At 41.3% G+C, this 12,076-nt stretch overlaps 1 protein-coding gene across 1 annotated transcript in view; it reads right to left on the bottom strand.

Moving 5' to 3' along the window:
* KLHL29 (kelch like family member 29) overlaps positions 1 to 12,076 on the bottom strand; it is a 410,536-nt gene that overhangs the window by 331,399 nt on the left and 67,061 nt on the right. Inside the window, exon 2 of the mRNA XM_080388502.1 lies at positions 5,313 to 5,419. The gene's annotated coding sequence lies outside the window, so the exon portion shown is untranslated. The remainder of the gene's footprint in view (positions 1 to 5,312; positions 5,420 to 12,076) is intronic.

Raw genomic sequence — 12,076 nt, 5'->3', positions numbered from 1 at the left:
GAAGGATGTGCTCAATTTCTTTACTTAATCAAGACTCATGTTGAAAACAACATAAAAGAAGTGGGAGAAAACAGATGAAAATTTAATTTACATCTGCAAATCCCAACACATCGTGAGATCAGAAACACGTACAGGGCCAAACAACTCATCTACCTAAGAAGTTATTCATAAAAGATAAACATCCTTTTTAATTGTGGAGGAAATGCATGCAGGGGAAATGCACAGTACTCAGCTAACAGAATAAATGCAAGCAGCAGCAGATACATTTGTGAGACAGAAGGGACAAAAATAAGATTGGTCTCACTGATAAGCAGGAGCACAGATGACATAACCAAACTGGATGAGAAGGACAAAATAATCATGGTTTTGAAGGACAAGACAAAGTTTGCAGGTTTTTACGGTTGTGGTTTTCTGTGAGTTTTTTTAAACAAAATAAATTAGGCAGCAAGTCTTCACATAAATGAGCACTTATAAAACAGCCTTCTAGGTGAGTAATTTCTTTTATGATTAATAAAATCTGCAATCTGAGTAACAACATTCTGATGACTTTTTGCCATTTGCAATTATCGCTCATCCCAGCACCAAAAACTCATTATTATTAAAGCCTACATAGAGAATACTTAACTGCTTCTACGAAAGGACTTAAATTTTAAAAGAATCCCAAGTTTCTAAGCTTTGTTTCTACTTCCAGATCTTGAATGTGAAAAATGAGGCCACCCTAGCAACCCCTGTGTATGTCTCCTTCAATTTCCAACAAGTAATTTGGATAAAAACACCCAATTTGTACAGTAACACAATGCACTACAAAAGCATATGTCTTTGGTTTAAAAGCAACCTACAAAAAGCATGCAGTTAACATAACCCTCCATAAGCACAAGCACGCAGTTTGTACTATAAACATACATTTTTTTTGCCGTTTTTATAGCAGTTCCATCCCAAGTAACTGAACAAATTTAACAGTTACCATAGGACTTGCAGCGCTTTCATGAATAAGAGTGTATAATCTCCATTTTAATGGCGTGGAAGATGAAGCACAACTATTACAGAAGTGGCTGTGGCAGACAGGAACAGGAACTGTATCCAACTCCAGGCTCTGTGAGTAAGTCCAGGCCTACCCAACATGCCTTACTTGCAGCCTGAAAGGAACACGGGTATTTTTGTGTTGGTGCCTATAGAAATGTTAGTTTGAATGGTGCCTGTGCCTCAGTCCATACTTGCTCCCTTATGTAACAGGACAGCAAAATCAAGAGTCCTCAAAAAAAAAAACCAACAGAAATGCTGTTAAGTAGAGTCAAACACATACACAAAAATACTGCCTGATACACAGGGGCTTGACAAACATTGATCCAAGCTTTTTATAAACGTGGATTTCCAGTTTGTCATGATTTAGTGGACAGTTAAAGGTCTGGAGCACACAAAGAACCAGACTCTTCCCAGAGCACGCAATAACAAGGGCAACAGGCACAAGCTGCAACAAGTGAAAACTCTTTAAGATGTAAGGAAGGAAAATTCAGTGTGGGTGCTTAACCAGCAGAACAACTGCCTGGGGAGGCTGCAGGGCCTCTGTCCTCAGAGGTATTAATGGACTTGCCTTGACACACACACGGCCCTGAACAACCCGCTCTGCCTTTGCAGTTGGCCTGTGTTGAGCAGGAGGCTGGACAAGATGACCTCCCAAGGTCTTTCCCAAACTGAATTATTCTATGAATATCATACCAAAACCAAGTGAGGTTATTCCTTTGTTTCCCTGCTGCATCCCAAAGCTTACCACAAATTCATACAGAAAGTGTGAGCTTGGACTTCTGTGACTAACTTTTTTTATTGGATTTGGCTTGCTCCTCTGGAAGAGGAGGAAATGGAACAAACCCAAATCTTTGCTTTCACCCACCTAAAACCACAAAAATGAAATGCAAAATGAAATCATTCTGTCCAAGCTCCTAAATGCATGTGGTCATTCGAGGTCTCACTTCGAGTTTACATATCTTCCTGACCCTCTCTCCTCCTAAGAAATACTCCAAAAAGTAATCAGTCTGCTGTGCAGAGAGACCCATGGTTATTAAAATAACTGCATCACAGAAAAAGCTCTCAAGTTCTTAATTTCAAATTCCTCCCCCCCACCTGCACTTTAGAAGAGGTGCTGCATATGATGAAAATTAATTCAGTTTGAACCAGAAAAAAACTGGGGTTAAGTACCTTCTCAGATGGAATACAAAAATTGCAACCACACGTGATTGTCAGGATATACAGGGCTACAGTCAACATGCATAAATACTTTTTATATCCTTCAGAAAAACTAAGCACGTTAAAAGGCCTTTTAAGGGGAACAGCTGAGCTAGGAATATCCAAAAACAGTTAAGACAGACAAGCATGCAATTCCTACATGCAACCCATTCCCAGAAGGAGGCTAAATCCATCCTGGAATTCAAGCCCCTTTCAGACAGCTTCTCACACATAACAGAAGCCTTCAGGAGTAAGCCTGGAAACAACTGGCTTCTCACTTCCAGGTTTTTTTTTTCCTTCTTTTGTTACAACTAGATCACAGCCATGGTGAGCAGAAACACCCACGGGCATACCATAACCTAACAGAATAACTTTGCAATAATTTGATATTCAGCCTAAGACTAGCTTCAGCATTTCATGTTGATATGACTAGGTGATGCTGAAACTTATCACAAGCTGGATTTGCTAGACGTTCCCCACCACAGAAAGTGAATTAAATGGTCACTCATCACTATATGAGTTGCTCTAGCATAACTACTTCTTCATGAGTCAAACAACATTTCTCTGAATTAAGAACAAAATGCTTTGTTGCAAGTTAAAGTCTTAATCCACATTTCTGTATGCTTTCTTTAATCCTTTCCATTTATTTTCTGCTCAACTATTTTTCCCTGACTCAGCATGTCTAACCCCCTCTGCACCCCTTGCCGCCTCAATGCTTTCTTTTGCTCCCCTCCTTGGTAGATATAAACTGAGGAACTTGTACCTGATCTACAGCCACCCAGGCCAAAGTATTAATTATGATCCGAGCACTGAATAACTGATCTCCTCTTGGTCCTTCCCCGAAGGCCACTTACAAGTAAACCAGTCAGCAAAGCCTGCAGGAGCACAGGAGCATGTCTCCCTTTCCCAAGGACCACCAGATCAGCATGTCAAGCTAAGGCTGAGACCGTATTCCTGAGTGTCCATTCTCTGGCATATCTCCCAACATACGTGCTCTGGTATGTTATTTATCGCGAGGGCTACTAAAATAACCAAAATCTTGAGAACATTTTATTTAACTACAACTACTGTTGTTGGCATCTGCAATTTGTAGCATTGCACACACATGCAGGGACAAATATAAAGAAAGAATATAAAATAAAAGCCTTATTCATAATTCAGACTCAATTTACAGCAGCAATTTTATATATGTGTTATTATATACACTATTTATGACTGTGCACTGGCAGCACAGAAAAAGGATTAAATATACTCTCCCATACACACTTGTACACACCCTAAGCATACACACAATTTCCTGTTTTACCATGAACATACTAATGATAGGAATTGAAAAATATTTTTAAATTATCAAAACTACATAGAAAGCTTTAAGCCAGTTGCTCAGGGAAATATGCCCATTTCCAAGAGTGAAAGACTTCGAAATGGGCTTTCACTGTTTCCAAAGTGTACTTCAAACTCATTTCTGGGAAAAGGCTGCCAGAAACATTTTGATCAAGATGCACTGGGGATATTGAGGTGTTCGATAAGGAATCCTGTGAAAGAACATCAAACACTGGTAGTAAGGATTGCACAACAGTGTGTGAGAAAGATTGAACAGATTAAAAATACAAAAATAAAATAAAAATAGGACTTGGTGGTTTTGGCAAACAACAAGTAGAACTTGAGCCAGCAATATGCCCCTGCAAGAAAGGCCAAGCATATCAATCCTGGACTGTGTTAGTAAGAGCAGCCAGCAGGTCCAGAGAAGTGATTGTTCCTCTTCAGGCAGGATTTGTGAGCCCTCCAGAACAAGAAGGTTTTGACATACTTGAGCAAGTCCACTGGAGGATACTGGTGGCTGGAACACAAGCTGAGCTCCTACAGACCTCACTATGTTTTCCAATTCCCCAAAAGGAAGGTGCAGAGAAGACAGAGTGAGCCTATTCTTGGAAAGGCACAGAGATATGACAAGAAGAAAGAAGATGCAACAATGGAAATTAAGATTTTAGGTAAGGAAAATACCCTTCATGAGGTGGTGAAACATGGCAACAGGCGCCCAACAAAGTTTTGGAGTCTGCATCTTTAGAGATATTCAAAATCCAATTGGACATGGCTCTGTGCAACCTGCTCTAGGGGATTATGCTCCAAGCAGAAGTTTGATCTCCCCACATGCCTTCCAGCCTGAATTACCCCATATCTACATATCTGGTTGTGAGAAGACAGAAAACTGGTCAAAGGAAGCAAAGAAAGACATCAAACTTCACCAAGGGCCAGGATTAGCTCCATGAATTAAAAACAAGAGAAGATTGCAAAAAGAAGCTAGGAAAGGGGTGAGGCAAAAAAACGAGCAGGTTGAAAGAGAAGGTGGAAGCAGAGGATTAAGACTGAAGAAGAGGAAAAAAAACAAAAAAAAAAAAAGAAAAAAACAAATCTGTCTCCACTAAATTACACTTTCCTCCAGTAGCTGGGAAGTGAAAAAAAAAAAAAATCCCACAAGAGCCATTCAACAATGAAGTCAAGTCTTTAAGGTTATATTCCGATGTGCACAGTAGAATTTGGTAAGAAGGAATCAGTTCTTTCTTTCCCTCCCCCATGCCCCCAAGAAACCAAGTAACCTTTAAACTCCCTCTTCCAAATATTTAAACTTAATCTTGTGAACTTCACAGATATTTATAACTATGTACATTATGAAGAATGTTTCACTTGTAATATAAAAATACATGCACATTTGTCAGCTTACAACATAAAATATTCACTACATCCAGATAAGCATCTCATAGCTCTTAACAATTTCTTAAGATACAGGCCTATGAGTCTGTACGTATTAAAAAAAAAAAAAAAAAAAAAAAAAGAACAAACCAAAATACCTTTGCTCCCTCTTGGAGCTACACCACCAAATTCAAATGCCCTTAATCAGGTTTACAGCATTAGCAGTCATCCTACTACATTATTTTTCTTTTGTAACACACTCAGTTGCACATGCTCCAATAGGGGCTTGCTGCAGTCACTGAAAGGAAAAGCAAGCACAGCCCAAACTGTATTTGTGTAATTAAATAAGAGACCATGAAAGAAAAACAAACCACACCAAGAACAGATATCTGCACACTTACCCTGTAATATCCAGAATACGTATCAAAATCAGCCTCAGGTGTAACAGTCAGTAAACAGGACAGCAAACCCTTGCATTTAGCAGAAGGTTTCTGCAAAGCCAGATTCCCTAGAAAGAGTTGAAAAAAAGCTGTTTTAATACATGAAGATAAAGTCACTTATGATTAATAAAATAGGCTTCAAATGAGCCACAGCACAAGAAAAAAAAAAAAAATAGCTGCACAATGGGAGACTACCATGATCAACATGAAGAATTTAATCCTCTGAGGGCGACAGAAATTTGTTACAAAGCACGGAAACTTAGATGCTGGTAGATACTTGTGGGTTAGCAAAGAATGTCTAATACCCAAGGTAACATGGTGTTAACCCTCTAATCAAGGATGTGGAGGAGACCAGAAAGAGTACAATATTTTGCTTAATTAGTTGCTATCAAAGAGAGGACGGCGAATTCAAGCACTTTCAAAAACAAGGCAATCTGATTACGTAAATGTTTAATAGTGTTCTAGAGTCTTTGATAACACAGGTTTGCCCATGAAATCAAAATACTCCCAAGAGATAAATTTAAAGAAATATATCTTATTTTAATACCCAGAGTAAAATGACTATTCATTAAAGCAAAGCAGTTTTATACCTATGTTCTCCATCTCATATGTAATATATATTGAAGTAATCTTTATAACAGGAAGTGGCATGTAATCCTGCAAGAATGAACTGCTGTCATTATCTGCAAATCAATACAATATTTTTTTTAAGTGGATATAATAGTACCTATTGATTTCACGTTTTTAGCAGTGGAGTTTCAGTTTCCACAAAGAAGATTCTTACAGTGACAAGAGAGCTGCATACAAGTAATTGAGTTGCTACAAACTAATTTGAAGTTTACAGTGCACTTCCCTTGAACAATGCAATCAGGGCTTCCCTCCTGTTATCTCAGCTTAAGCTTTTTTCATTTTATATAAACTTTATGTTTTTGTGTAATTATAATAATTTTGAGGTGGTAGAGCAACACTTCACTAATCCTACCTGCAAGCTGTAGAAGGTTTACGACGCAAAACATCTCCTTGGAAAATATCTCCCTATTCTGCTAGCATGTTATTACAGAGTAATTGTATGACTTTTGCTATCTTTAAGTAGCCCGACAAAATAACTTTCCTTGTGAAAGCCTAAAACCGGCTCAGCACTGAAGAGCTTATATTCCAAAGAGATGCGGTGAAGGTGAGGGTGGTAAAAAAAAAAAAAAAAAAAAAAAACCAGGAAACAGAAGCACATGGAAGAAATAAACGAATTATGCAAGGTCACTTGGCGGATCAGTCAAGCAATGAGCTCCATTTCATCGTGCTCTATTCCTTTAAGACAGTTTAATAAAACTGGTAAATTCTTACTATATTTCTGCAAAAGAACCACATAGCAACTTTGGTTTGACTAGCTGAGCAAACGGCTCATGCTGCAACGAATGATCTGTAATGAAAGCTGGCTGCAAGGGAAGACATACCATCACACGGGGGGGGGGGGGGGTGGTGGTGGTGGTGTAGGGAAATCAGACCACTATAAAAAAAAATAGTTTAAAGAGATGGAATTAAAGCTAGCTGATACCCCAAAGTTAACCTCATAAAGCAAACAAGGACACAAGGACAGGCAGCCTGCAGTGAATATAGAGAAATTTACCAAGCATCCAGGGATCAGGTTAGGAAGCCCAAAGCCCTGATAGAATTAAATCTAGGCAGGAATCTCAAGGGCAACAAGAAAAGCTTCTATAGGTACATTGGTGATAAAAGGAAGACTAGGGAAAATGTGGGGCCTCTCTGGAAGGAAACGGGAGACCTGGTTACCCGAGATATGGAGAAGGCTGAGGTACTCAATGATTTTTTTTGCCTCAGTCTTCACCAGCCCCACTGCCCACGTTGCCTTCGAAGGCAGGGACGGGGAGAATGAAGAACCACCCACTGTAGTAGAAGATCAGGTTCAAGACCATCTAAGGAACCTGAAGGTACACAAGTCCATGGGACATGGTGAGATGCATCTGCAGGTCCTGAGAAAACTGGCAGATGAAGTTGCTAACCCACTAGCCATTGCATTTGAGAAGTCGTGGCAGTCTGGGGAAGTTACCACTGACTGGAAAAGAGGAAACATAGCCCCCGTTTTTAAAAAAAGGAATAAAGGAAGACCCGGGAAACTACAGGCCAGTCAGTGTCACCTCTGTGCCTGGCAAGATCATGGAGCAGATCCTCCTGGAAACTATGCTAAGGCACATGGAAAATAAGGAGGCGATTGGTGACAGCCAGCATGGCTTCACTAAGGGCAAACCGTGCCTGACAAATCTGGTGGCCTTCTACGACAGGGTTACAGCATTGGTGGTTGGGGAAAAGCGACTGACATCATCTACCTGGACTTCTGCAAAGCACCTGACACTGTTCTGCGTGACATCCTCATCTGTAAATCAGAGAGGCACGGATTGGATGGACGGACTACTGGGTAGAGAAGGAATTGGCTGGATGGTTGTACTCAAGGAGTTGTGGTCAATGACTCAATGTCCAGGTGGAGACCAGCGATGACTGGCGTTCCTCTGGGGTCAGTAATGGGACCGATGCCATTTAACATCTGCGTAAGTGACATGGACAGTGGGATCAGGTGCACCCTCAGCAAGTTTGCTGATGACACCATCCCTGGGAAGGGATGCCACCCAGAAAGACCCTGACAGGCTTGAGAAGTGGGCCTGTGCAAACCTCAAAGTTCAACAAAGCCAAGTGCAAGGTCCTGCACACGGGTCACTGCAATCCCAAGCACAAATATAGGCTGGGTGGAGAATGGATTGAGAGCAGCCCTGAGGGGAAAGACTTGGGAGGTGTCGGTTGACGTAAAGCTCAACATGAGCTGGCAGTGCAGATTTACGGCCCAAAAAGCTATCCATATCCTGGGCTACATCAAAAGAAATGTGATGAGCAGGTCAAGGGAGGTGATTCTCCCCCTCTACTCTGCTCTTGTGAGACTCCACCAGGAGTATTGCATTCAGCTCTGGTCCCCCAACATAAGAAGGACATGGACCTGTTGGAATGAGTCCAGAGGAGGGCCATGAAGATGATGAGAGGGCCGGAGCACCTCTGTTACGGGGACAAGCTGAGAGAGTTTGGGTGATTCATCCCGCAGAAGAGAGGGCTTTGGGGAGACCTTATACTGGTCTTCCAGTACCTGAATGGGATCTACAAGAAAGCTGCAGAGGGACTTTTTGCAAGGGCATGTAGTGATAGGAGAAGGGGCAATGGCTTTTAACTGAAGGAGGGTAGATTTAGATTAGATATAAGGAAGAAATTCTTTACTCTGAGGGTGGCGAGGCACTGGAACAGGTTGCCCTGTTCCCATCCCTGGGAGTGTTCAAGGCCAGGCTGGACGGGGCTTTGAGCAACCTGGTCTAGTGGAGGTGTCCCTGCCCATGGCAGCAGGGTTGGAACTAGATGATCTTTAAGGTCCCTTCCAACCCAAACCATTCTATGATTTATTATTCTATGAAAAAGACAAAACATTTAAATTTTTTAGCCCTTAGTTCATACAGAAAACAAAGCCCTGCCTAACCTCTAACCAGCTGCAGGTTAGTTTTTTGAAAACTTAAAGCAAGGTAATACAAGAAAGTAGTACATGGAAGGCCTGGGGAAGATGCAGATATGTAAACATCTTGTCCACACCATCCACCATCATTCCTGTCCTGTTATACAGAGCCCCATCCTCCTCCTCCACCTGCTTTGTTTACAGTGTTAAACTCATTTTGGAGTTAAGGCTTTTCAAATAGCTGGTCTAATTATTTATCTGTTTAACACTTCTCAAACTGAAAATGTTGAGACATTTCAAGTAAATATTTCTGACTTTCACAACATGACTAAAGAACTTCATGTGGACTGCCTGAAAAAGCTCAAACGAAAATAGAAATTTTTTTTTTTGTTTTAAGTTTTGTTTGTTGGAAAGAGCACTGTTTTCATGAAGCAGTTTATGGAAACGAAAGAAAAAACTCAAGGGAGTAATTTCTTCTTTGCATAGCAACTCATCATATCTTAGTTAACCCATCATCTCCAAGGGCAACACTGGGCCGGAGCTGCTCTGGAAGATCTCCTTAGGGAAACATCCACTTTTCAAAGCAGTCTCAGGACTCTTGTTCTAGAACTTTGCAGAACAGAAAAGGAGTCTTTCCCAGTAATAAAAAATAAAATGGGTTTCTGATTGAGAAGCAGCCTGAGAAGCCAATGACAGTTTTACATTAAGGAAACCCTTCGCCTTCCCACCTCAATAATGAAAGACATTAAGAATATTTACAAAGTGCATTGCAGATTCTAGACAGCAGTGCCACAGGGAAAAGCAAAACAGACCTCACAGCTGGATACAGGACATCTGAAGAAAGAAGGATCAGAAAGGGAAAAAAAAGGAGCAAGAAAAGCAATAATCCATCACCATGAAAATGGTACACAAAGGCAGGCTTAAGTTCAAAATCTGTTTGCTTGCTCCTGGACATGCAGTCCCAAAGAAGAGTCAAAATTATTACTTGGAGCAACACAAAGACAGGATTAACAGTCTTTACTGTTTAACATACTGCAATTTACATTGTTTATTACCATTTGGCTGAGTTTTTCTTCCCCCACTTTAGAAAGTCTTGGCTGTTTATATGAAAGGTATTTTATCTTACCAAACCTTTACAAGTAGTTTCCATTGAGAGGGGAAGCAAGGAGAGCAAAGCATGCCAGGTAGTTCTGAGTCACTACAATACAATACTGAAACTGGAAGAGGCAATAGCACAGCGAGGAGCTTTAAACACCACACCCAAGAGTTGCCACCTCTCATCATAGTGTACTATCTGTAAAGGCAAAGCCTCAATTCCTTGTATCAATACTTATTAAGTCAAAGGTACCTTACAGAAGCCTACAGCAGAAGCCTCATCTATCCTTTAGGAGCCTAACAACCTCAATACAGACAGATCACACATCCTGTACTGTACCTAAGCTTCTAAATTAAATGACTTGAAGCAACCTGATAGAAAACAAGTACCTGTTTTAGATATTGCATCATTGTAGTCGAAAGCTTTCTGAAGCAGGCAGCTCATTGTTCAGGGTAAAACTAGCAGGAGACCGGACAAAACATGGTATAAGAAGTTGGCGTTAGCTCATGCACCCCATCAACATGGGCATTTTCATGAAGGGATGAATACTCAGAAGTGCCTTTGGCTCAAAGACCTGGTCAGTGAGAAGCAGGTCTGGATCTTTTGGAGAAAGCAGATATATCAACTGGATTCCCCCAAACTTCAACAAAATTGAGTTACCCTGTACCAACAAACAATGAGACGTGGTGACACCACAAGCAGCTAATGGAAAGCTCACCATGCTTCATCTAAGTACTAAATTAGAAAACAGATTTCCAAAGGGCAAGAAAGGATGAGGGAGAGTGATTTTATCTGATGTCAAGTCAAAGCCCCAGTTTTCTTATGCAGCAAGAACCCGTCTCAGAGCTTCTCTATTACAGATGAAACATCCAAGGGCAATACAGCAGATTAGCTCATCCACCAAGAGCTGTGCAGGGTGACAGAAGCATATGCAGATTTAAAAAGCATCCTCCTGATCTAAGGTAAGATGAGAAGCATGCAGCAACATTTAGCGACGCAGTACTGCAATGAGGGATTGTTTCAGAGCTCCCCTGAAGCAGAGGCCACCCAAGAGCCTGCAGCAGAGGTGCACGACATGGACATTAGTGAAGAAACAACGAACCATGCAGCACCTGCCCACAGCATCTCACTTGTAGTTAAACACTATTTGGAAATGAAGAAGGATAAAGCCAAGGACATGGAGACAGTTATTGTAGGTTAATTAATCAGAAGAAGTTTAACACAAAAATACTCTATGAAAGCCTGCCCGTGCAGACAACCTATAAATCAACTCTGAAGCAGAAAATGCTTTAAAAATGCCCTTTACAAGCTGCTCTGCACTGCAAACACAACCTCCCCCACAACAGGTACCACAGCTTCAGGCAGGGGCTGAAGAAAATGAACAAAACAGAGGCAGGGCTGGAGCATGCCCTCATACCAAATAAACACGGCAAATGAAAGCAAATTGGGACAGGGCAGGGAGGGCAAAAGAGATGACTCCAATATGAAGTATAAACATTCTCTAGGCAGGCTACGTAGATGTTTTACAACCAGGAAGAGAAGGGTGCTTATAGGCAGTGTATCTGGCAAATCACCCTGCAAACAGCCAAGCTCAGCACAACCAGGAAGCCATACAGACACAGGAGTGAAGTACAGACTGACATACCCAAAGCTCCAAGTCCTGCACAGGTTAGGGACTACTGCTGCGCTGTCCCAGCTATCCTTAGCGTACTCAGACTGGGACTATTCCAGCTCTACAAGGAAAATCTCTGTAATTCCTGGTGTGACCTGTTGCCCTAACACTGCCAGAAACTGAGCAACTGGTCTGAGAAGGGAGTAATTATGGATCCCATCAGAACCTACACAGGCTCTGAAGTTGGGTGAAGTTGCAGCCAAGAGTTGCATACTGGGATAGAAAAAATAAAAACGCAGGGCTGGAACTGAAGGATGCATCCATTTTCAATCTCACTGACTTTATAGGAAGGAGTGACTGCCCTGCACTCTGATGCCCACAGAACACTATTGTGTATGTTGACCCTAATCTATTATTTATTACAGAACTTACAGATCTCTCTTTTCCTCAACTGAGGAGACAACTACTAATTTGCAGGCTAAAGCACTGCAAGGCCTGCAGACCCCACAGCATTTGCA

This window comes from Falco punctatus, assembly GCF_963210335.1.
Source record: "Falco punctatus genome assembly, chromosome: 5".
In the NCBI taxonomy this organism is placed as follows: domain Eukaryota; kingdom Metazoa; phylum Chordata; class Aves; order Falconiformes; family Falconidae; genus Falco; species Falco punctatus.
The sequence above is the reverse complement of the archived record's forward strand: the minus strand, read 5'-3'. Positions and strand labels throughout refer to the sequence as shown.